The 25,427-nt window shown below is 44.6% G+C and overlaps 1 protein-coding gene across 1 annotated transcript in view; it reads right to left on the reverse strand.

Moving 5' to 3' along the window:
- ALX4 (ALX homeobox 4) overlaps positions 1-25,427 on the reverse strand; it is a 146,309-nt gene that overhangs the window by 50,445 nt on the left and 70,437 nt on the right. The gene's annotated exons all lie outside the window — the stretch shown is intronic.

The raw sequence follows: 25,427 nt of genomic DNA on the forward strand, positions 1-25,427 counted from the left end.
TTTACCTCCTGTGCGAAATTAAACATTTTTTGTATTACAAAATGTTTTTTTTATAAACCGCGCTCCTTATGTGCACTGCAATATTAATATATATGTGCATACCAATATCTTATAAATAAAATTGTCCATTAACACCAAAGTGCTTCAAATAGTGCAGTATACAGTATAAACCATAATAATTATACATAGAATTGTGCAATAAAGCGGAGTTCCACCCAAAAGTGGGACTCCGCTTATATGCTTCCTCCTCCCCCCCTCAGTTGCCACATTTGCCACCTTTTAGGGGGGAGGGAGGAACGGGTACCTGTTTTTGACAGGTACTCTTCCCCATTTCCGGGAGACATTGCCGCGGCGCTGTCCCTTGGAAGTTCGGCCCCCTCCTTTGTCCATTGCCGCAGGGCCAAATTACAAAGCGCAGCACGCTTTGCGCATGCGCAGTAGGGAACCTGCAGTGAAGCAGAAAGGCTTCACTGCCAGGTTCCCTTACCCTGGATGGCAGCTCCCGAGGGCCGATACGAAGATCGACTTGAGGTGCCGACATCGCGGGTTCGGACAGGTAAGTTCTACTATTTAAGTACAGTATTTGTAGCTGCTGACTTTTAATTTTTTCATGGGGGGCAGAACTCCGCTTTAACACCAAAGCGCTCCAATTAGTGCAGTCAGTGCCGGGACAAGACCATCCAGCGCCCAGGGCAAAGATTCCAAACTGTGCCCCTCCCTTCTCTTAGGGTTAGGGTCAGGGTGCCTACATCCCTTCAATAAACCATTACAGCCAGGGCAGCTTCCCCTCCTGCCCACCTCTTGTCCCGGCCCTGAGTGCAGTGAACAGGGTATCAGGGGTCTTCTCTGAATCCTCCATACAACTAGACCGTGATCCTATGAGCTCTCATCCACCACCAATGAGCAAAAAGACCTCCTCACCTGGGCGAGCTTGTATATCACATGTAGAATTTATGAGGAAGACTCTCATATCAGTTTATAAGGAACCCCCTGTCCAATCCACTCCAGACATATTCCAAATATGGTGTGTCATGAGATCAGGGAAAACAGAAAAAAACTTCCATAGTGCAGTATTTTATAAATTTATTAAAAGCGCAAAGTTAAAATCCACTTACAATGTTGAAAACAATGCATAGCTTTCCTTGTTTTGCAGGGACACCCTTTGACCCCCCCCCCCCCCTACCTGCCCAGGCCAATTTTCAGCTTTCAGCACTGTCACACTTTGAATGACAAATAGTGCCCCATCATTGGTGTCAGTGGGAGGAATAGTGCCCCATCATTGGTGTCAGTGGGAGGAATAGTGCCCCATCATTGGTATCAGTAGGAGGAAAAGTGCCCCATCATTGGTGTCAGTGGGAGGAATAGTGCCCCATCTTTGGAATCAGTGGGAGGAGGAATAGTGCCCAATCTTTGGTGTCAGTAGGAGGCATAGTGCCCCATCATTGGTGTCATTGGGAGGAATAGTGCCCCATCATTGGTATTAGTGGGAGGAATAGTGCCCCATCATTGATGTCAGTGAGAGGAATAGTGCCCCATTTTTGGTGTCAGTGGGAGGAATAGTGCCCCATCATTGGTGTCAGTGGGAGGAATAGTGCCCCATCATTGGTGTCAGTGGGAGGAATAGTGCACCGTCATTGGTGTCAGTGGGAGGAATAGTGCCCCATCATTGGCATCTTTGGGATGAATTGTGCTCCATTTTTGGTGTGATTGGGAGACATGATGCCCCATTGTTGATATCAATGGATGAAAATAGTACCCAAAGGGTCGGATAAAAGCAAGCAAAGGGCCGCATCTGGCCCCAAGGCTGCAGTTTGGAGACCACTGCTTTACACAGTCTACATAACCTCAGCACAGGTCCCCCTCTGCATGGCATCACCATATAAGCCGTAACCATATAGGAATGAGAGCAGCTGCCTTGTCCGCACACCCCGGCCCTGGCTCCGCTTATGTCTGTATTGCTATCATTAAGCACATCTGGAATACACCGAGCAAGAGAAACTGGAAAAACAAATTATGTCAGTAGTCTCTCATTAATAGTAATGTCAAATTACTTCCCAGATCGGCTACGACAGTCACGTCCGAACAATGAAATGCTTACTAAATAACATCCAAAACGGCTGCTTAGCGTTTACTCGGCGGAAAATTCCTCTTTGAAAGTGGATTGGTCCTAAAGGGAGACACTTTTTTTTTTTTCAAAACATGTTTGAAAGAGAATAGCATTGTGTAAATAAAGGTGTCGAGTTGTGTTGATGTTCATAGGGGGGGGGGGGCATATTGGCCAATTACATAGGCAGCCTCTGCTTCCTCCTTAGTAGGGCTGCACAATGGTTGTGCTTCACTGCCGATCCCTCTCATTGCATGGGCAAGACGTTTTCCCAGCAGTGGTGGTTGATATACTGTATACAGATCAATAAACGTCAAGGTAAAACAATCCTAAAAATATAGAACAGCAAGAATGTAGAATTGGAAATTTACAATAACCTCTTTCAGATGCAGATATGCGGCGGCAGCAAACGTAAGCAAGACATAGACGAAACTAAATTCAGCAGGAATCGGTTGAATTTTAATCCACCTATAGGCAGGCTGGTTGTATATCCATCTATCGATGTGTCTATCAATCAACTTCAATACAACCAGGCTATTGTTGTTTTTTGTACAATTATCTATAGTATCTCACAAAAGTGAGCACTTGTCACATTTTTGTAAATATTTTATTCTATCTTTTCATGTGACAACACTGAAGAAATGACACTTTGCTACAATGTAAAGTAGTGAGTGTACAGCTTGTATAAGTGCTGGTTCACATTGAAGCCGCACGACTTCGAGCGGAAACCTGTGACCGAGACTTCGGCGCGACTTGCAGGGACTTCACATAATGGAAGTCTATGCAAGTCGCTCTGAGGTCGCCCCAAAGTAGTACAGGACCCTTTTTCTAAGTTGGAGCGACTTGTGTCGCTTCTATTAGAACGGGTCCTGTACTACTCAATGGACCGCGACTTGTCAGGCTTACAAGTCGCGGCAGTGTGAATGGGCTCTTACAGTGTAAATTTGGTGTCCCCTCAAAATAACTCAACACACCGCCATTAATGTCTAAACCACTGGCAGCAAAAGTGAGTACACCCCTAAGTCAAAATGTCCAAACTGGGCCCAAAGTGTCAATATTTTGTGTGGCCACCATTATTTTCCAGCACTGCCTTAGCCCTCTTAGGCATGGAGTTCACTAGAACTTCACAGGTTGCCACTGGAGTCCTCTTCCACTCCTCCATGACGACATCACAGAGCTGGTGGATGTTAGAGACCTTGCGCTCCTCCACCTTCTGTTTGAGGATGTCCCACAGATGCTCAATAGGGTTTAGGTCTGGAGACATGCTTGGCAAGTCCATCACCTTTATCCTCAGCTTCTTTCGCATGGCAGTGGTCGTCTTGGAGGTGTTTGGGGTCCTTACCATGTTGGAATACTGCCCTGCAGCCCAGTCTCCAAAAAGAGGGGATCATGCTCTGCTTCAGTATGTCACAGTACATGTTGGCATTCATGGTTCCCTCAATGAACTGTAGCTCCCCACTGCCAGCAGCACTCATGCAGCCCCAGACCATGACACTCCCACCACCATGCTTGTCTGTAGGCAAGACACACTTGTCTTTTTGTTCTCCTCACCTGGTTGCTGCCACACACGCTTGACACCATCTGAACCAAATAAGTTTATCTTGGTCTCATCAGACCACAGGACATGGTTCCAGTAATCCATGTCCTTAGTCTGCTTGTCTTCAGCAAACTGTTTGTGGGCTTTCTTGTGCTTCATCTTTAGAAGAGGCTTCCTTCTGGGACGACAACACCTCACTCAAAGTCGGCTTTTTTTTTCCTCATTATTTTTGTTATTTTTTGTTAATATAATGCCTTTGTATTTTTGGAATGTGATCAGGCCATTTTTTTTTTGGTGAAATGCGTTAAGCAGAGGTGACCTCCAGGTGGGATCTGTACAATAGACAGTTTTCATTTCAGATAGTGAGAGATGGGGGAAGGAGGTCTGGGGGAGGGGCCCATGCATTGCCAACTACACCACTATCTATGGCTCTGCTTGTCTTAAAGGTACCCAAGCGGAAAGAGATATGCCAACTGTCATGCCATCCTTGCCTGTCCTCCACTACCCAGTAAGTTCCTCATTTAGAACACCTATGATAGTCAGTGTGATATTTCACTAGACACATGCTTGCCTCAGGTTGGTTAACACACTTTATTATCGTAGGAAAAATCACTAAATTGGAGCTCAAGGTTGGCTTTTTTTTTTACACATTTTTTTATTATTTTTTGTTAATTTAACCACTTGTCGACTGCCCCACACAGATTTACTGCGGCAGGGCGACTCGGCTGTGTATAATTACGTAGATCCACGTGATTATGTGCATGTGGATTTGGCGCGTACCGCACTCCCGCTGTGTCTCAGCCAGACCGCGGGAGGAGCGGGCTCGATCGCTGCTGGCCTCCCACGATCTTCGACTAAAATGACAAAGCAGGCGGCTCGTCTGTCAGAGAGGCAGGGAAAGATTCAGCTAAGCTGAATCACCGATCTCTCCCTGCCTCTGTCCAACCCATATACCCACACAGTTAGTAAGCACAAAAGGAAACACATTTAACCCCTTGATCACCCCCCAGTGTTAACCCCTTCCCTGCCAGTGTCATTATTACAGTCACAGTGCATATTATTTAGCACTGATTACTGTAGTAATGTCACTGGTCCCCAAAAAATGTAAAAAATGTCAGTTAGGAGTCCGATCAGGTGTCTGCAATGTCGCAGTCCCACTAAAAATCGCTGATCGCCGCCATTACTAGTAATATAAAAATAAATAAATAAAAAGTCCATAAATCTATCCCGTAGATTGTAAACGCGATAACATCTGCGCAAACCAATTGATATTTGCTTTTTGGGATTTTTTTAACCAAAAATATGTAGCAGAATACAAATTAGCCTAAAATGATAAAAACATTTGATTTTTAAAAAATTTTTTATTGAGAATGTTTTTAAGCAGAAAGTAAAAAATATGGCGGTATTTCAAAATTGGCACTATTTTTTTGTGTATAGCGCAAAAAATAAAAACCGTAGAGGTGATCCAATACGACCAAAAGAAAGCTTTATTTGTGGGAAAAAAATGACAGTGATTGTATTTGGGTACAGCGTCGCACGACCGCGCAATTGTCAGTTAAAGCAACGCAGCGCCGAATCTCAAAAAATGGCCTGGTCATTAAGGGGGGTAAAACCTTCCGGAGCTGAAGTGGTAATGTGGCTGTATTTTAGGAATGTGATCAAGCCTTTTTGGGGTGAAACGCCTTAAGCAGTGGTGACCTGTACAATAGACCGTTTCAATTTCAGATAATGATAGATGGGGAAAGGTCTGCGGTGGGGGGGGGGGGGGGGGGTTTGCTCATGCATTGTCAACTATACCACTGTCTATGGCTCTGCTTGTCTTAAAGGTACCCAAGCGAAAAGAGATAGGGCAGCTGTCATCCCATCCTTACCCGTCTTCCACTACCCAGTGAGTCCCTCACCTGGAACACCTATGATAGCCAATGTGATATTTCACTGGCCACATGCTTGCTTCAGGTTGGTTAGCACAGCGGTCCTCAGGGCCCACTAACAGGCCAGGTTTGCAAGATAACTAAAATACATCCCAGATGATCTTATTTGCTGCTCAGTGATTGCAGTATTCTAGTCTGCATCTCCCCAAGGTAATACTTAAAATCTGGCCTGTTAGTGGGCCCTGAGGACCGGAGTTGTGGACCACTGGGTTAGCACACTTCATCATTTAGCAAAGCATTTGCTTTCTTTTACACATCAAAACTCTGCAGCATTCAGACCAGGGGTGTAACTACAGAGGTTGCAGGGGTTGCAATTGCAACCAGGCCCCATGCTCCAGGGGGCCTGTGCGGCTCCCCTGTACACCTGGATAGGAGGGGGGGGGGGGCAGCATGTAGAGAAATCACTGTCCTCCTTTTTCCTCTTGTAGCTGCAGGAGGAAAATGGAGGAGATTGGTTCCTCTGTATGCTGCCCCGGCGGCTCCTCCTATCCAGTTCACTTGTGTTCTGCTGTCTCTGGGCCCCTGTGTGCTCCTCTTGTCCTCCCCCCCCCCCCCTTACTGTGCTCCCTTCCCTCCCTTTGCCGGCTGCTGCAGGGGATGTGTCACAATAGAGAACCAGGAAGGGGTCGGTAAATATGTAATTTACCAGCTCCTTCCTTTTCTGAATGGACAGAGTCATAGTCAGTGACATTGTAAGAAAATAAAACAAAATGATAAAAAAATAATACAATTAAAATACCAAAAAAAAAAAACTACTGACACCAGTGGGTGAACTTCCAGGATCGCAAAGGTCACACTTGCAACCGGGCCCTGGCATTCCACCACCGTGGGGAGGCCCCAAGATGGCAGGAAGAACTGCAGAACTTGTGAAAGAGTCCCGCTATCGGACCATAATAAAGGGCCCAATCAGAGTAAAGGGCCCCAGGATCAGTGGGTAGAGCCCCAGGCTGCCAGGGGTCCGGGGGGCCCTTCATCGTTTCTTGCACTGGGGCCCTGAAGGTTCTAGTTACGCCTCTGATTCAGACGGCCCCTGAAGCTGAGGGTCCATGGACTAACACCATTCCTCTTGGCTAGGAGAATGCTGGAAATTAACCCGGGAATCGGCTGCAAACCCTTCTGCAGCCTTCCTGGTGTCTGCAAAGCCAAAGCCGGGGGGAAGGATGGAGTTAACAGGAGGCTTGTTTGTCCAATTAGGAGAATTACTCCGCAGCTTTTCCCTGTGTGAGAAGGTGATGATGTGGCTACTGTGCGTACAATGTGTGGGCAGGATAAAGGCCGCTCCGCCGCCTATTGGAAGTGACAGGGAAATCCCTTTTATCTCCAGCAATATAAAAAATTCATGATATTTTCTTTGGCATGGCCGTGCGGTTTGGGGGTAACAGAACAGCCGGATTTTATGCACTTTCACAGCGTTTGTATTTTCGATCGCTGTTCTCCAGAATGGGATTGGAGGCGTATGTGGAGTGCGTGATGCCCGTTCCATGCCATGGCTTCCTTACCAGATGGAGAAGAGTTCCATGTGTCCTGTCTATGACAAAAAGCTGAACTCATTATTACAGCTTGTTGCAGTGATGGCTTTACCCCTTAATGATACTTTTTGTCATTGTTTCTAATGTTGATGCTTTAAAATTTTCAATAAAAACCATTGAAAAGGAAAAAGCTGAACTCTAGGCAGATATAAAAAAACAAAAAAAACAAAAAAAAAAACCCACCAAAACTTAGGCTCCATTAATACCTGTGCATTCCAAAAACATGCGCAAAATTGCATGTTTTCACACGCAAAACAATGCATGTCACATTTACAGCGCCCCTTATTGGTAATGGCATACTAAACGTGGCAAGCAGAAAAAAAAAAATTTCTGCACAGAAGACCATGCAACAAATGCGGCAAAACACGCAATAAATACATGCAAGGCCAAACGCAGAATAAAGCTAGATGAGCTACTTTGCTGTATTTGTCGAAGGTCAGGCAGCCCACTGAAATGTCCAGGCTACTATATGTACGAAACACGGAAATGCGCACAAACGTGTGTTGATTTTGCATGTAGCCTTAATACACTCCATGTTCATTAACTTTAAAGGGCTCGTTCACACCACACAGCGCGCCTTATGTGCACATAATGTGAGTTGAGAGCGCATGCTGCAATTTATTTTTTGAATAATTTATTATTATTTATTTATTACAGGTATTTATATAGCGCCATCAATTTACACAGTGCTTTACATAATAATAGCGTACATTCGCATCAGTCCCTACCCTAAGGAGCTTACAATCTAAGGCCCCTAACTCACATTGATACATACACCAAAGTAATGCAGTGCTTGCTTTTTTTACCAACGTGCATGCAGTTCTTATGTGCCGCAGTGTGTTGCGTTGTGATTCAGCGCATCGAAATGCACTGTGCTGTGCAAAAGAATACAGCATATCCTACTTTTTTCAGTTGCATAAGTGTGAGCTGAAGCCACAGGACACACGGCCAAAATGACTGGCTCTTGAGTTTTTGATTGCTTTGTGCAACGCAGGCCACAGCCAAATGTTGCTGGAGTGAAATGTGAATGAGCCCCTATTATTTTTTATTTTTTTTCCAATGTGAGAAGTGTAGGTGGCTAAATCTGGTTTGGGATCAGCCTCTGGAAATCCCTTGTACAGTAGAGGGCAATTAGGTGTGCTGTGATCCCAGGGAACATGCTGACAGGAGGAGAGAGAAGAGTAATAAGCTTCTTAGTGTCATTGCTGTTCCTTTACTTTGTCCATGCTGTACTGTCCCATTGAACCGTGATGTTTCTTATATTATGTGCACTTATATTTATATATTTATATATACACTTATATTATGTGCTATTTTTTTAAGTTTTTGGGTTAGCATGAGTCATGCTAATAATTATTATGAGTTATTGATAATTTGATATTTTTTAAAACCTATAACTATATTTATTTATATCCAATTCAAAATGGATGTAATATAAATATATATATATATATATATATATATATATATATATATATATATATATATATATATATATATATATATTACATTTATTTTATGATGTTTTAATATTACACTTATATTAGCATAATTAGTTATAATAAAAAGTATTTTTTTTTTAAAACCTATACAGTAGCTATATTTCTTTATTTTCAATAAAATGGATGTAATACTCTTCATATGCAGCAATCAATCTCTTTGTTTCAGTAGTAATATATATATATATATATATATATATATATATATATATATATATATATATATATATATTATATATATATTTTTTGTTATTAAATATATATAAATATATATATATTATTATAGATATATATAGATATCTTTGTTTCAGTAGTACTATATATATATATATTTATTTTTTTTTTATTACATATATATATTATTATAGAAATAACATTTATATATATATAACATATAAATGTTATATATATACTGTATATATATATATATATATATATATATATATATATATATATATATATATACTGTATATTTATATATATATATAAAATTATATTATTGAATAATCCAGTACAGAGGAAATGGGCCCGGGAGCTCAGCAAAGCTTTAAGAACATATAATCCAAATAACAGAGCAGCACTCACAGGTCTTGAAAGGTGTACACACAGTGAATAAATTAGTATTTTTATTTTATATATAAAATGATTTTAATATTACAAGTCCCTGACCCTTGTTAAAATTGCGCTGCACCAAACGTATGTGTTAGCAGATGCATGTAAAGGGCAGCGCGTTTCTATGCGTGCTGGGAAAGCGCGCGCTTTTGCGTGCGTTCCTGACACGTGCCAGGTGTGAACCTAATCCTAATAAAAGTGCATCAATAAACAAACAGTATTAAGAGTAATGTCCATATAGAATGCATCAATAAACCATATTAAAGATAGTGCCCATGTAAAGTGCATCAGTAAGAAATGATTAATGCCAGTATTATCCTTATACTGTGCAATAAAATAAAGTGCAATCAATGTCCATATAAAGTGCAGAAAAAATTGCTGGTATATTATAATCTCTTCAAGGTGCTATATTGAATGGATCCCTCACAGTGTTCCAATAAATGTGGAGAGCTGCTAAGAACAATGATGGTGACACTCTCCGTGCTCGTGGGATATGGGAAGAATGCACACTCACCAAGTTGTTGACCCCCACTACCATACGGCAAGGAGGTCAAAAATAGCCTTAGGACAATGGTCCAGGTCTTTGTGTCATCCGTCCGTGCCCGGGTGGTCCTGAATGGTCCAAGGAAGAGGTGTATGGGAACACAAAAGGCGGACTCCTCATGGTGTAGTAGGTTTAAAAATTTACCAAAGTTTATTAAAAAATTTGAAAAACATAAAGAACGTCGGTGGTACAATGGAAGAACCGCAAGAAAAGCTATACCAGGGAGTAGCGGGTAATCGGCTATCACAGCCAAGCACAACCCACCGCTGAGCGGGACCGCGTGCTAGCGGCTTGCGTTCCAATGTCGGTACCAAAACGAGGCTACGTGCATTCCAGCTACGTGCGCAAGCCGCTAGCACGCACCAGGAAGTCCCGTGTGTATGTGGGATGTCCATTCATGTCAGTGGACTGCCCTATACATGAGCAACACAGAAAAAAAGTCCCTGACCCTCTTCCAAAAAATGCGCCACACTAAACTGCATGGTCCTGTGGCACCATGCGATTTGACAATGCGTGTGGGGGCGCCAATAACAATTAATGGAATCACAGTGTGTCTGCTCGTGTTTATATGCGAGCCAGAAAAGCATGCAGTTTTGCATGCGACACGCGCAAGATGTGAACCTAGCCTAAGACCTTTGGTGATTTGATAGCACTAGAGGGAGCAAGGAGCAGAATTTTCTCCAGAAAATAAGATCAGAGTTTTTAAAAACATTTTTATAGATGGGTGCAGGCATGGCTGGTGCAAGGACTTTTGTCTACTTAAGTGAAGATGCATTTTGACGACCCCCCCCCCCCCGCTGTCCTCCCGCCACCCCCACTGCCCTTCCACCACTACCTCCTCCCACTATCCTCCCACCACCCCCTCCACATTGGCAGTCTTGAAGACATTGAAGAAATTTTTAGTATAGGCCTGAAGATTACTTAAAGGGTAACTCCACTTTTGTGGGAAAAATTAATCACCAAATAAAGAAAAAACAATATAGGGTATACAATTGCGACACAAATCATATTGTAATTGAATGTTATTAAAAATGACCTTTCCTTTTCAATCTGCAGCTGTTGTAATTTTCTGAAAATGCAATGCAATATGGCCGCCTACAGCTGTTCTGTACACAGAATGTATACTGACCACACCCCCAGAAACATAATTTCCTGCTTGTGTGATTGGCTCACCATTTTTCCCAGAAGTCTGCCCAAGATACAAATCAGATTTCTGGCATCCACTGCAACATAAATGTCATTTTTGGTGAGATTCTCCCAATAGGAACACGTCTAAAGGGATGCAGGCCCAGCAGATTTCCTCATTAGAGCCCTGCAGCTTCACAGCTGATAGATAATTATGAAACCACTCCCATTAGACCCACTCAGCACAGAAGAACAAACAATGATTTCTTTGGAATAACAAAAGGTAGGAATCTGCAACAAAGTTTGTTACAATCCTTGTAATGTACAGAGATCACCCAGAGGGGAATGTTTTTTTTCTCAACAAAAGTGGAGATACGCTTTAAGAGAATGTGCGCACAGTGCCTGCCGTCAGTGCACACAATCAGTGCCCATAGTGCTGCCAGTCAGTGCCCATCGGTGCCTGCTCATCTAGGCACTGATGGGCAGTGGTTAAAATCAGTGGTTAAAATCATTTTAGGCCTGAAGATAACTTAAAACCCCCAAAGTGTTATTTTTATTTTTTTGAAAGCAGACACTTTAGAGAATTAAATATTGGTGAGCAAAGGTGCATTTTACCGCCCCCCCCCCCTCCCATCCTGGAGCCCTTAGGCGGCTGCTTAAGCTGCCATATGGTAGCACCAGACCTGGGTCCAGGAAGGAGGCAAAAGAGGAAATTTTCCTTGTTCTTTCTAAACCCAAGAAGCTCCTTATTCATTATGCAAATGAGTCACCTTAGCTATTTTGTGCGGAACCCCCCCTTAACTAAGTGTAGATCACTGTGCATTAACCCGACTTCTCCTCCTTTCAATCGTCCGCAATAACAGGAATGACTCCACCATATGGGAGCCAGAGGGTTCTGACGTACGAACGGTTAACGAGAACTCCTATTAATCATGTGACCAAAGCCGCAGATGTTAGACGTGGCCGCGACCCAGAAATAATAGACGTGATTCCTTGTATCAGAACGAACGTAAAGTAGCTGAAAATGGCACTGGAGCGTTTTATGGTTCATAAACATTTATAGAAGCGTATAGATTTATCTAAAAAGCATTCCAGTGATTTAAAGGGAGAAGAGAGGTTTTCAACACGTTCCCTCCCTTTTGCGCTAAAGTCATGATAGGAAGCAAAAAGTTTACTAAAGTTCAAAAGTTAGAAAAGAAAAATAAACGCAATATGCATATTATATAAGGAGAAGATTTTTGTCTCATGGACGGTTTACGGCGCAAATATTCTGTAACGTAAAAATTCTGGCCTTTTTTTTATTGGCTCCATAGAAGCTGGCCATAGAAGTGAATGATGTGGTGTAGGGTCGCTGCACGCCAGCAGCTCAGCGTGCAGTGGGGTATAGAAACGGCCTCGGCCTCACCTCCTCATTGGCCACGCTCTGATGCATTTTGGGGCAAAATGCGTTTGGCCAAGGGGGAGCTGAGGCCATTTCCATACTCCACTACACGCTGAGCTGCCAGTGTGCTGGGCAAAATGCATCAGTGATGTGACCAAGGGGGAGCTGAGGCTGTGGCCGTTTCCATACTCCACTACAGGCTGAGCTGCCAGTGTGCTGGGCAAAGTGTGTCAGAGCGTGGCCAAGGAGGAGCTGAAGGCTGAGGCCCTTTCCATACTCCACTACACGCTAAGCTGCCAGTGTGCTGGGCAAAATGCGTCAGTGCTGTGGCCAAGGAGGAGCTGAGGCTGTTTTCATATCCCACTACACACTGAGCTGCCAGTGTGCTGGGAAAAATGTGTCAAGGCGTGGTTAAAGAGGAGCTGAGGCTGAGGCCGTTTCCATACTCCACTACACGCTAAGCTGCCAGCGTGCTGGGCAAAATGCGTCAGTGCCGTGGTCAAGGAGGAGCTGAGGCTGACGCCGTTTTCATACCTCACTACACGCTGAGCTGCCAGTGTGCTGGGAAAAGTGCATCAGCGCCGTGGCCAAGGAGGAGCTGTTTGCTTTTAAAACATCTGTATACATGACCAAAAGCATTTATAAAATACACCTTAAAATGCCTAACATTCATTCTGCTCAGCCTTAGGATTTTGGGGTACCCAGTTCTAAAGGAGGGGGGGGGGCTATGTGATGCCAGCTGCACTTTACTAAGATTAAAGTGGTTGTAACCCTCAGACATGAAATAGGAACAAAGCATATCCCTCTAGAGTGTGTGCTTGTCTCTATCCAAAGCACTAAGTATCATTTCTCTCTGTTGCTTCGTTCCTCAGCTATCAGCATGAATCGCTTCTGACAAGTTTTCTTGACACCAATAGAACAAAGGTGACAGGGGAGGGATTTCCAGCACACAGCTTGTGATTGACAGCCTCAGCTTTGTTCCTGTGTGTTGTGCAAAGGGGGGGGGGGTGTCCCTTCTCTGCAATCAGCTCTCAGAGCCCTCCTCACTGAGCTCTGCAGTGTGCCATTTCCGCTCTCGGTATCCTAATATCTGAAAGCTCAGACAAGCTTTATAAATTCTGGACTTTGAAAAGCTGTAGACAACTGTAGATAAACAGGTACCACTTATGTAGGAGGATTTGTTTAATCTCTGAGTATCACCTGAGGCCAGTCACTTCACTGGGGATATGTAAGGGTTTACAGCCACTTTAACCACTTCTGGACCGGAAGATTTTCCCCCTTAATGACCAGGTCATTTTTTGCGATTCGTCACTGCGTTACTTTAACGTGAGACGCTGTACCCAAATAAAATTGATGTCCTTTTTTTTCCTACAAATAGAGCTTTCTTTAGGTGGTATTTGATCACCTCTGCGATTTTTATTTTTGTGCTATAAAAAAGAGCAACAATTCTGAAAAAAAAACAAAAAGAAAAAACAATATTTTTTCAGTTTCTGCTATATAACATTCCTAATTAAAAAAAATTTGTATTCGGATACATATTTTTGGTATAAAAAAATCCCAAAAAGTGTATATTGATTGGGTTGCACAAAAGTTATCGTGTCTACAAACTAGGGGAAAGATTTATGTCCTTTTTATTTATTTATTTATTTATTACTAGTCTGCGATTTTTTGTGGGACTGCGACATTGCGGTGAACAGATCGGACCCCTAACTGACATTTTTGACACTTTTGCGGGAGGACCAGTGACATTACTACAGTAATCAGTGCTATAAATATGCACTGTTACTGTAAAAATGACACTGGCAGGAAAGGGGTTAACCCAGGGGCGATCAAAGGGTTAAATGTGAGCCCAGGGGAGTGTTTTCTAATTATGAGGGGGGTGGGCTTATGGAATCAACACAGAGACCTGTGATTCTAAATAGGAGGAACACAGGAGCTCTGTATTGATTACTGAGATAACAACGGTCTGCTGTGTTTACAACAGCAGACCGCCGTTCTCTCTTCACGGGGGGTCGCGCCCCCAGGATCCTTTCCTGGGAACCTGCCGCCGTATATAGGTGGCAGCTGGTCAGCAAGTAATTAATAAAATACTTGTAGCACAAAAGTACTTTGTTAGTGCATCTAAATCTGCTAATACATTCAGCACTACCCCCCCCCCCCCTTTCCGGTAGACTCCGGGACAGGTACACTTTGTTGTTCTTTGCGCACTACGAGGGTCAGTGTTACTCTAAGTGCCGGTTCACACTGATCCGACTTGTCAGGCGACTTGGTCGTCTGACAAGTAGCGCTCCATGCTGTGCAATGGAACCGTTCTAATCAGAGCGACTCAAGTCACTCCGACTTAGAAAAAGGTTCCTGCACCTTTTTTTTTTTGCAAAGTCGGGGCGACTTGCATTGACTTCCATTATGTGAAGTCGTTGCAAGCCGCGCCGAAGTTGCGGTGCACGGGCGACTTCATTAGTCGCCCGAAGTCGGAGGGACTTCGAGTCCGATTAGTGAGAACCAACTGTAACACTCCCTTGTGTTTCCTCCGCCAGCTGTTAGCAGTCAGTGAGGGGGGAGGAGTCATGGCAGATGTGCGGACCGCGCTGTTTGCGGTGGATGTAAAAACGATGGGAATTTTTCTTTCCTCTTATAAAAGAAGTGATAATGACATATAGTAGCAATAATGCCGCTAATTGTGAGTTTTATTAATACCACGTGTCCCTCCCCCTAGCTGCCCGCTGATTCCATTAAAACGTAAAGCTGTAAAAATGTGGAATGTGCGATTTGGAGGATAAGGGGCGTTCGCATTTAAGTGTTCCCCAACGGCGCGTTAATGCACACGGGTTCACATGCGTCATGGCTCTTGGTAACATCCGTTGGGTAAAGGCAGCCCAATGCTCCACAACAAATAAAAAAAGCGCATGACCTGTTTTTGCCCGTTGATGCGTTGTTCCCCCAATGACGCGGTAATGCACACGGGTCAATGTGCGTTACAGCGCATCCGGAAAGTATTCCCAGCGCTTCACTTTTTCCACATTTTGGTATGTTACAGCCTTATTCCAAAATGGATTCAATTCAATTATTTTCTTCAAAATTCTACAAACAATCCCCCATAATGACAAAGTGAAAGAATTTTGTTTGAAATCTTTGTAAATTTATTAAAAAATAAAAAACAAAAAAAAATCCCATGTACATAAGTATTCACAGCGTTTGTCATGACACTCAAAATTAAGCTCATGTGCATCCCGTTTCCACTGATCATCCTTGGAATGTTTCTACAACTTGATTGGAGTCCACCTGTGGTAAATTCAGTTGATTGGACATGATTTGGAAAGACACCCACCTGTCTATATAAGGTCTCACTGTCAACAGTGCATGTCAGAGCACAAACCAAGCCATGAAGTCCAAGGAATTTTCTGTAGACCTCCGAGACAGGATTGTATGAAGGCACAGATCTGGGGAAGGGTCCAGAAAAACTTCTGCAGCATTGAAGGTCCCAATGAGCACAGTGGCCTCCATCATCCATAAATGGAAGAGATTTGGAACCACCAGGACTCTTCCTAGAGCGGGCCGCCCGGCCAAATTGAGGGATCGGGGGAGAAGGGCCTTAGTCAGGGAGGTGAACAAGAACCCGATGGTCACTCTGACAGAGCTCCAGCATTTCTCTGTGGAGAGAGGAGAACCTTCCAGAAGAACAACCATCTCTGCAGCACTCCACCAATCAGCCCTGTATGGTAGAGTGGCCAGACGGATGCAACTCCTCAGTAAAAGGCACAGGACAGCCCATCTGGAGTCTGGAGTTTGCCAAAAGGCACCTGAAGGACTCTCAGACCATGAGAAACAAAATTATCTGGTCTGATTAAACAACGATTGAACTCTTTGGCGTGAATAGCAAGCGTCATGTCTGGAGGAAACCAGGCACCGCTCATCACCTGACCAATACATCCCTACAGTGAAGCATGGTGGTGGTAGCATCATGCTGTAGGGATATTTTTCAGCGCCAGGAACTGGGAGACTAGTCAGGATCGAGGGAAAGATGAATGCAGCAATGTGCAGAGACATCCTTGATGAAAACCTGCTCCAGAGCGATCTGGACCTCAGACTGGGGCGAAGGTTCATCTTCCAACAGGACAACGACCCTAAGCACACAGCCAAGATAACAAAGCAGTGGCTATGGGACAACTCTGTGAATGTCGTTGAGTGGCCCAGCCAGAGCCCAGACTTGAACCCGATTGAACATCTCTGGAGAGATCTGAAAATGGCTGTGCACCGACCTTCCCCATCCAACCTGATGGAGCTTGAGAGGTCCTGCAAAGAAGAATGGGAGAAACTGCCCAAAAATAGGTGTACCAAGCTTGTAGCATCATACTCAAAAAGACTTGAGGCTGTAATTGGTGCCAAAGGAGCTTCACCAAAGTATTGAACAAAGGCTGTGATACTTATGTATGTGGGATTATTATTTTTTTTAAAATAAATTTGCAAAGATTTTAAGCAAACTTCTTTCACGTTGTAATTATGGGCTATTGTTTGTAGACTTTTATGAAAATTTAATCCATTTTGGAATAAGACTGTAACATAACAAAATGTGGAAAAAGTGAAGCGATGTGAATACTTTCCGGATACATTGTATGGCTCCTGGTAACATTTGCATTAATGCAACCCAATGCACCACAACAAAGGAAAAAACACCTTTTTGTTTAACAATGCGGTGCACCACAACGCCCAGTATATGGATTGATGCAGTGTGTTGTGCGTTGCACTCTACTGAACAGTGCGTCGGGGTGCCATTCATGATTTGCACCGGCAACGCGCTTCACATAAAGTACATATGTCACCATTAGAGTTGCACGTATACCGTTTTTTTTTTACTAGCGAGTCTGAATACCGGTACTTTCCGTCAAGTACTCACCGATACCGAATACCGATACCTTTGCAATGTGATTTGAGCGCATACAAAATGAATGGGCTCAAATCGCACTGCAAGAAATGACATACGATTCTTGTCCGAATTGCATGCAGTTTCCTGCACCGCTCCTATGTGAACCCCGGCTAAAATCACTGCCATTTCGGACAAGAATCGCACCGCATTCCTGTTCAAATTGCATGTGATTCTTTGCAGTGCGATTTCAGCCCATTCATTTGTATAGGCTCAAATCGCACCGCAAAGGTATCAGTTTGGGGTATTGTTGCATTTCCACAAGTACGAGTATTTGGGTGCAACCCTAGTTGCTATGCATGTTCAGCCAAAACTTTTAATTTCAGTTTTTGAGTGTTTAGGGTGTTACTGCTTTATATGTTTTTATTGGAAAGATTTCCCCTCACTTCCTGTCCCAATGACAACATTTTTCCAGACAGGAAGTAAGTTAAAAAGGTGCTCCGCCCCCCCCCCCCCCACCTTCAAAAATTAAAAGTCAGCAGCTACACATACTGTAGCTGTTGACTTTTAATACATAGATACTTACCTGTCCAGGAATCCAGCGATGTCGGCACCGCTGCCTTTGCCAGTAAGGGAACCTGGCAGTTAAGCCTTGCGGCATCATGGCTGGGTCCCAACTGCGCATGCGCGAAGCACACTGCGCTCAGTAATTGGCCAGGAAACAGAGGGGGCAGGAGGGAGGAGGAGGGGGCCAAACCTCTGACATACCTCGCCGTGGTGAGGTCCGACGGAAATGGATACAGGGTACCTGCCAAAAACAGGTACCCACTCCCCCCTCCCCCCTGAAAGATGCCAAATGTGGCACCAGAGCACCAGAGGGGGGGAGGAGACATACACTGGAACAGTGGAACTCTGCTTTAAATCTCCAACAGCAAAGGCCAGAACGTCATCAAATTTTTTTTTTTCTAGAATCTGAAAATTGAAACCCCCACACTAAAATACTAGGGTCCGAAATGTGGTTTTATTGCATACATATAGTAGGTGCAACAGGCAACGTGTTTCAGAGGCCACACATCACCTCCTTCATTAGGGTTTAAAAAGCTATGGAATCAGCCAGTGCGGGCTCAGTCTGTAATGTGAAATCTATTTATTCACCAATCACCTGCCACCAGCCCACCAGCAATGTACTGCGGCTAAGCGGCGGCTGTAGGCAAAGCTTTGTACCGTACGTCACTGCATACTTCCAGGTTTAGGGTACGCACATGCTGTCCCCCTCGACTGGCTCCTGCTGTGATTGTACACAGCAGGAGCCTGTCAGCAAGTCCTGGCCAATAATTCATGGCCGGGACCTGCTGATTGGCTATGTCCAATCACAGCCTAGGGATCTGTGCTGACATTCAACACAGAGCTCTGTACAGAGGAAGCGATCTGTCAGTTTGCTTTGCTGGGTTGAGAAACTAAGAAATCATCAGTAAAAGCAGCACGCATTTTACATTAGGTATGTTAGGTACGCATTTAACCCTTTGATCCCACAAGATGTTAACCCCTTCCCCGCCAATGAGGTACCTTGTACTCAATATCTGCTGGCCCCCCCACCGATCATTAGGCAGAGAGCCAGAACAGCGATCTACCTTTGTAAACAGGGCAGATCATCATTCTGTCAGTAGGGAGGCATGGATCCTGTGTTCCTGCAAAGCAAGAACATGGATCCATGCCTTCTCCTAGTAAATGCACCTCCCCCACAGTACAGAAGCACTGGCTAGGCACACAGTAAACCCTTTGATCGCCCCTGGTGTTAAACCCTGTGACAGTGTTCACCGTCACTGGGAGTGAAAGACAGATAATTAATGGTTTGAATTGCTTCAAGTGGGACAGTAATATTTGTCAACAATATCTTCATATAGAAATATGAAGATTTAATCCCACTTTACACTGGGAGACTTGTTGTGTATTGTTTGTGTATTGAGATAATGTGTATTCCATGTACTGGAGTGTAAGAGACGGGCAGACTGATACTGGGGTATTTTCCTATTGTCTATCTAGTGGACTGGAATGTGGATTGTGCCTGTCCCATTGTTAAATGTTAATGACCTCACATTGTTCTGTCCAGATGGCTAGATAAATAGTTTAGGTTAATTCTGTTCCTGTATACACTATCATCTGCATATTATAATGTAATCATTCAACCCCTGACCTGTGTGTAGTAATTTGACGAGTAGGGGGATATGCCAGTTGAAGCTGTTATAGCTGCAAAGGGTGGGCCAACTCAATATTGAACCCTACGGACTAAGACTGGGATGCCATTAAAGTTCATGTGCATGTAAAGTCAGGCGTCCCAATACTTTTGACAATATAGTGTATATACATATTTATAATTTTTTTTGTTCATCTATACTGTCTGGCTGAAGCTCATCTCCAGAGCAGACTCTCCATGCGGTCACATCAGAGGGAGCCGTGTGATTGATATTTCAGAATCTCCAGCTTTCCTGCACACCACCGCCGAGGAATTTTAAAGATTTTAGACACGAACATCTCTTGCACATTATCGCCACACCTGGGGTGCCGTGATAAAGTATTGTCTACGCGCTGCAAACAGCAAGGCACGTGCAACGCATCCAGTTACAGGCCCCTCTGGCACACAAGAAAAAAAAAAAAAAAGCCGCCTGATATCACCCGTCTGGAGGCGTCCGAAGGAAATCAGTGTCTCCTTCAAACAGTGCGAGCTGTCGGCCCTTCTTGTCCCAAGTTATTGAATATCCGAGGGTTCAGCTCTGAAGCCAGAGCCTCTCAATTTCCCCGCATTTGCTTCCCATGTGTGGACTGACTTTAAAGGAGAAAAGTTCTCCCTGCCACATCTGGCCAAGCTAAAAAAAAAAAAAAAAGAGAGAGAAACGGCAGAGGGGGGCCCCGCGGAGAAATCGGAACCTTAGAACATGTGGTTTCCAGTCCTCGCTATGTCAGTCTTAACTCTCTACAAGATTTCAAAACAAGGGGAGTGATATATATGTATTTGTATATGTATATATATATTTATATATAGAGTGGACAGTGTTGTGATTGGGATTGTGAAACAGGTGCCGCAATCGTTTTCTCGATAAAGGTAAATGTATGTTAAATTAAGCATGAAAACACCGTAACGCTCCGACAAGCTGGCGGGCGTGATGACGTCACCACTATAGTGCCGCCCTACGCAATTCGCACACACAGAGATACGGTGCACTTTTTTCAAGTGGTATTGTATTTAGATACCAGTGAACTCTCCTGCCACCTATTAAGGGGTATTGTTATAAGATTTTTTGGCACCGAGTGCAGGCTCCATCTTTTGTTCCTCAAGAGGTTGCTAGGGGTTCCCTGGGCTGTGGATGATTGATCTCCCATCGGATAGTGACTGTATAGTTCCAGAGTCATTGACACTAGGCAAAGCCAACAACATGACACTAATGGTCTTTTTAGCCATCTGACCACAAAGTAAGGGAAACTCTTCCCCTCGCTGAAGAATTTTCTTCTTCCACTCACCCCTAATGAAATAGTGCATTCTTTTTACAGTCCATCAATGTAATGGGCATTCTTGTTCCCACTCAGCACTGACCATCAATGTGGCATGTCCCTACTGCCTACCAATGTAAGGGGGCCCTTCTCTACTGACAACCAATGTATGGGGGCCCTTCTCCACTGACAACCAATGTATGGGGGCCCTTCTCCACTGACAACTAATGTAGGGGGGCCCTTCTCCACTGACAACCAATGTATGGGGGCCCTTCTCCACTGACAACTAATGTAGGGGGGCCCTTCTTTACTGCCCACCAATGTAAGGGGACTCTTCTCCACTGACAACCAATATAGGGGGGCATTTCTCATCTGACTGCCAATATAAAGAGGCATTTCTTATCTGACCACCAATGTAAGGAGTCATTTCTCAGCTGACCGCCAATATTAGGATGCATTTCTTCATTGACCGCCAATATAAGGAGGAATTTCTCCTCTGACCATCTACGTAAGGAGGCATTTCTCTGCTAACCACCAATATAAGCAGACATTTATCCTCTGACCACCAATGTAAGGAGGCATCTCTCCACTGACCACCAATGTAAGGAGGCATCTCTCCTCTGACCGCAAAGGTAAGGAGGCATCTCTCCACTGACCACCAATGTAAGGAGGCATTTCTCCTCAGATCACCAATTGAAGGAGGCATCTCTTCTCTGACTAACAATGTACGGAAGCATCTCTCCTCTGACCACCAATGTAAGGAGGCATCTCTCCTCTGTCCGCAAAGGTAAGGGGGCATCTCTCCACTGACCATCAATGTAAGGAGGCATCTCTCCACTGACCACCAATGTAGGGAGGCATCTCTTCTCTGACCAATAATGTACGGAAGCATCTCTCCTCTGACCCCCGATGTAGGGAGGCATCTCTCCACTGACAACCAATGTAAGGAGGCATCTCTCCTCTGACCACCAATGTAAGGAGACATCTCCTCTGACCACCATTGTAAGGAGGCATCTCTCTAATGACCACGAATGTAAGGAGGCATCTCTCCTCTGACTATCATTGGAAGGAGGTATCTCTCCTCTGACCACCAATGTAAGGAGGCATCTCTCCTCTGACCACCAATGTAAAGAGGCATCTCTCCTCTGACCACCAATGTAAGGAGGCATCTCTCCTCTGACTACCAATGAAAGGAGGCATCTCTCCTCTGACTACCAATGAAAGGAAGCGTCTCTCCTCTGACCGCCAATGTAAGGAGGCATCTCTCCATTGACTACCAATGTAAGTAAGCATCTCTCCTCTGGCCACCAATGAAAGGAGGCATCTCTCCACTGAACACCAATGTAAAAAAGGATCTCTCCTCTGACCACCAATGTAAGGAGGCATCTCTCCACTGACCACCAATGTAAGGAGGCATCTCTCCACTGACCACCAATGTAAGGAGGCATCTCTCCTCTGACCACCAATGTAAGGAGGCATCTCTCCACTGACCACCAATGTAAGGAGGCAATCCTCCTCTGACCACAAATGTAACGAGGCATCTTTCCTCTGACCACCAATGTAATTGAGTTTGGATCTGTTTCTTTTTTGGGGTATTAATTATTATATTTTTTCATCATGATTGTGTGTTTCTGAAAAGTATTTAATATAAAACAGAAGGTGTTACAATTCTCCAGCTATGGCACCATTTTTTAAATTCCTTTTATTGATATGTCTGTACCTTTTTGACCTTTGAACTATTGTGCTGTGTGAGCTGTAGAAATCATCCAAGGGTTCCTCAGGGCTAAAATGGTTGAAAAGACTGCTTTGGGTGGAATGATTCTGTAATAAAGACTAACCAGCTTCCTTTTGTTATATATATTGATATAAGCACAGCACTGGCTGAAGAGAGAATGAGAGCTCCGGGGTATCAGCCAAGATCCATCTGTGTGGCTCACATGTTTTATCAATAAGGAAGCAGAGGGAGCCAGCAGGGATGGTGGAGCGGTGATTGCAGACACAAACAAACACGATTGCTTGTATTCTCTGTGCTTGGAGATGCACTGTTATCTTCTCAGTGCAATTCAGGGACCGGAAAACTCATACCTGCTGAGGGTCTAATTTTCATTGTGGAATTCTTCCTGTGCACTTGGCCTCTTATCGCTGAAGAAGATGTAATCCCAATCACAAACATTTCATATGCTGTATATAGGCTTTACCACAACAGGACTTCCCAGAAACCCTACCATACTGCAACAGATATCATAGGGCTCCTTCCAAACCCCTCCCCACCCCCCCCCCCCAAAAAAAGGGGAACACAAAGCTGAAGTTCAAATTATAACAGGGCCATCTTTAATATTGATTGGACCCTGGGCAAACATTTTCTTGGGCCCTCCCAAATCCACTTATCAACTATTCTCAGACAGTGCAGACTCAAGGGGCAGCTGCTTTAGGCCCCACAACAATGACTGGGCTGGGGGCAGCTGCCCCTTTTGCCTTGCCTTAAAGACGGCCCTGAATTCTAAGTATTCCTTGCAATATTGCTCTGTTTGGTTCAATACTTTAAACAGTGTTGTATATCTAAAGTGCTGATTTAGACTGCATTCACACTGCAACGGCACGACTTCGGGGGCGACCTGTGAAGTCCCATGCACCACGACTTCGGCGCAACTTGCACGGACTTCATATAATGAATGTCTATGCAAGTCGCTCCAAGGTCGCCCCGAAGTAGTACAGGACCCTTTTTCTAAGTCGGAGCCACTTGTGTCGCTCCTATTAGAACGGGTCCTGTAGCACGGCATGGACCGCGATGGACCGCGACTTGTCAGGCTGACAAGTCGTCTGACAAGTCGCGGTAGTGTGAATGGACACTTAGAGTGCAATGTTACCCTGAAACTTTGTATCCCCAATCAAACCAAGTATTTTCCATATGGCACTTCCTGTGATAGGATGACAATGCTCTGTCCTTGACTCCCAATTTTGCTCTTGCGTTGTCACCCCGGTCACACTGGCTTCTGATGGAGACAACAAGTGGCCATTCCAACACACATTGCACAGGCATGGTCCTTCCCTAAGAAATATCATGTATATATCACTGGAGTTTATGTAGACACGAATGTTTATCCCTTTAAACACCTTGCAAGTACAGAAAAATAACTATGATGTGCCCAAAATATAGTGAACTCCTACATGACGTGACAACATAGTTTACTTTTGGCACTGAATTCCTAGGCACGTGGTATCGGCTCTGCCTACTACATTTCTGATGGATTACAAAGAACATAGGCTTCTTCTCATCTCCTCCTCATTTCCATAACTCCTACTCCTCATCTCCCTAATCCCTCCTCCTCATCTCCTCAAACCCTCCTCCTCATGTCCTTAATCTCCCCTCCTCATCTCCTCCCCCCTCCTCATTTCCATAACTCCTACTCCTCATCTCCCTAATCCCTCCTCCTCATCTCCTCAAACCCTCCTCCTCATGTCCTTAATCTCCCCTCCTCATCTCCTCCCCCCTCCTCATTTCCATAACTCCTACTCCTCATCTCCCTAATCCCTCCTCCTCATCTCCTCAAACCCTCCTCCTCATCTCCTTAATCTCCCCTCCTCATCTCCTCCCCCCTCCTCATTTCCATAACTCCTTCTCCTCATCTCCTTAACCCCTCCTCCTCATCTCCTCAAACCCTCCTCCTCATCTCATTAATCCCTCCTCCTCATCTCCTCCCCCCTCCTCATTTCCATAACTCCTTCTCCTCATCTCCTTAACCCCTCCTCCTCATCTCCTCAAACCCTCCTCCTCATCTCCTTATATATAGTTACATAGTTAGTGAGGTTGAAAAAAGACATCAGTCCATCCAGTTCAACCTATGATGTGTGTGTGTTTGCTTTTAACCGTACATTGTGTACCCCTGTATGTTGTGGTCACCAAGGTGCCCATCTAATAGCTTTTTGAAACTATCAATGCTCCCAGCTGATACGACTGCTTGTGGAAGAGAATTCCACATCCTTACCGCTCTTACAGTGAAGAACCCCTTACGCATTTTAAGGTTAAACCGCCTTTCCTCTAGTTTTAGTGAGTGGCCACGTGTCTTATTGTATTCCCTTGCTCTGAATAGTTTGTTCCTTATGCTAGGGTCACCAGTACAGTATTTGTACATTGATATCATATCCCCCCTCAACCGTCTCTTCTCCAGAGATCCCTCCTCCTCATCTCCACCCCCCTCCTCATTTCCATAACGCCTTCTCCTCATCTCCTTAACCCCTCCTCCTCATCTCCCCCCTCCTCATTTCCATAACTCCTACTCCTCATCTCTCTAATCCCGCCTTCTCATCTCCTCAAACCCTCCTCCTCATATCCTTAATCCCTCCTCCTCATCTCCTCCCCCCTCCTCATTTCCATAACTCCTTCTCCTTATCTCCTTAACCCCTCCTCCCCAACTCCTCCACCTCCTCATCTCCTTAAACCCTCCTCCTCATTTCCTTAACTCCTCCTCCCTCCTCATCTTCTCCACCACTCTCCCTCATTTCCTTCTCCCTCTTCCTCTCCTTAACTCCTCCTCTTCATCTACCCCTCCCAGCTCTTTAACACCGCCTCATCCCCTCCCTCCACCTCATCTCCTTAAGCCTTACTCATTATCTCCTACCCCCCTCTTCATCTCCTTAAACCCTCTTCCTCATCTCCTTCCCCTTCCTCATCTCCTTAACTCCTCCTCCTCATCCCCTTAACTCCTCCTACTCATCTCCTCTCCCCCTTCCTCATCTCTATAATCCTTCCTTCCTTCTCATCGACTCTCCCTTCCCCATCTGCAAAAACTCTCCCTATCATCTCCTCTCCCCTCCTTA

Source organism: Pelophylax lessonae, assembly GCF_965119305.1.
Source record: "Pelophylax lessonae genome assembly, chromosome: 10".
NCBI classification, from domain to species: Eukaryota; Metazoa; Chordata; class Amphibia; order Anura; family Ranidae; genus Pelophylax; species Pelophylax lessonae.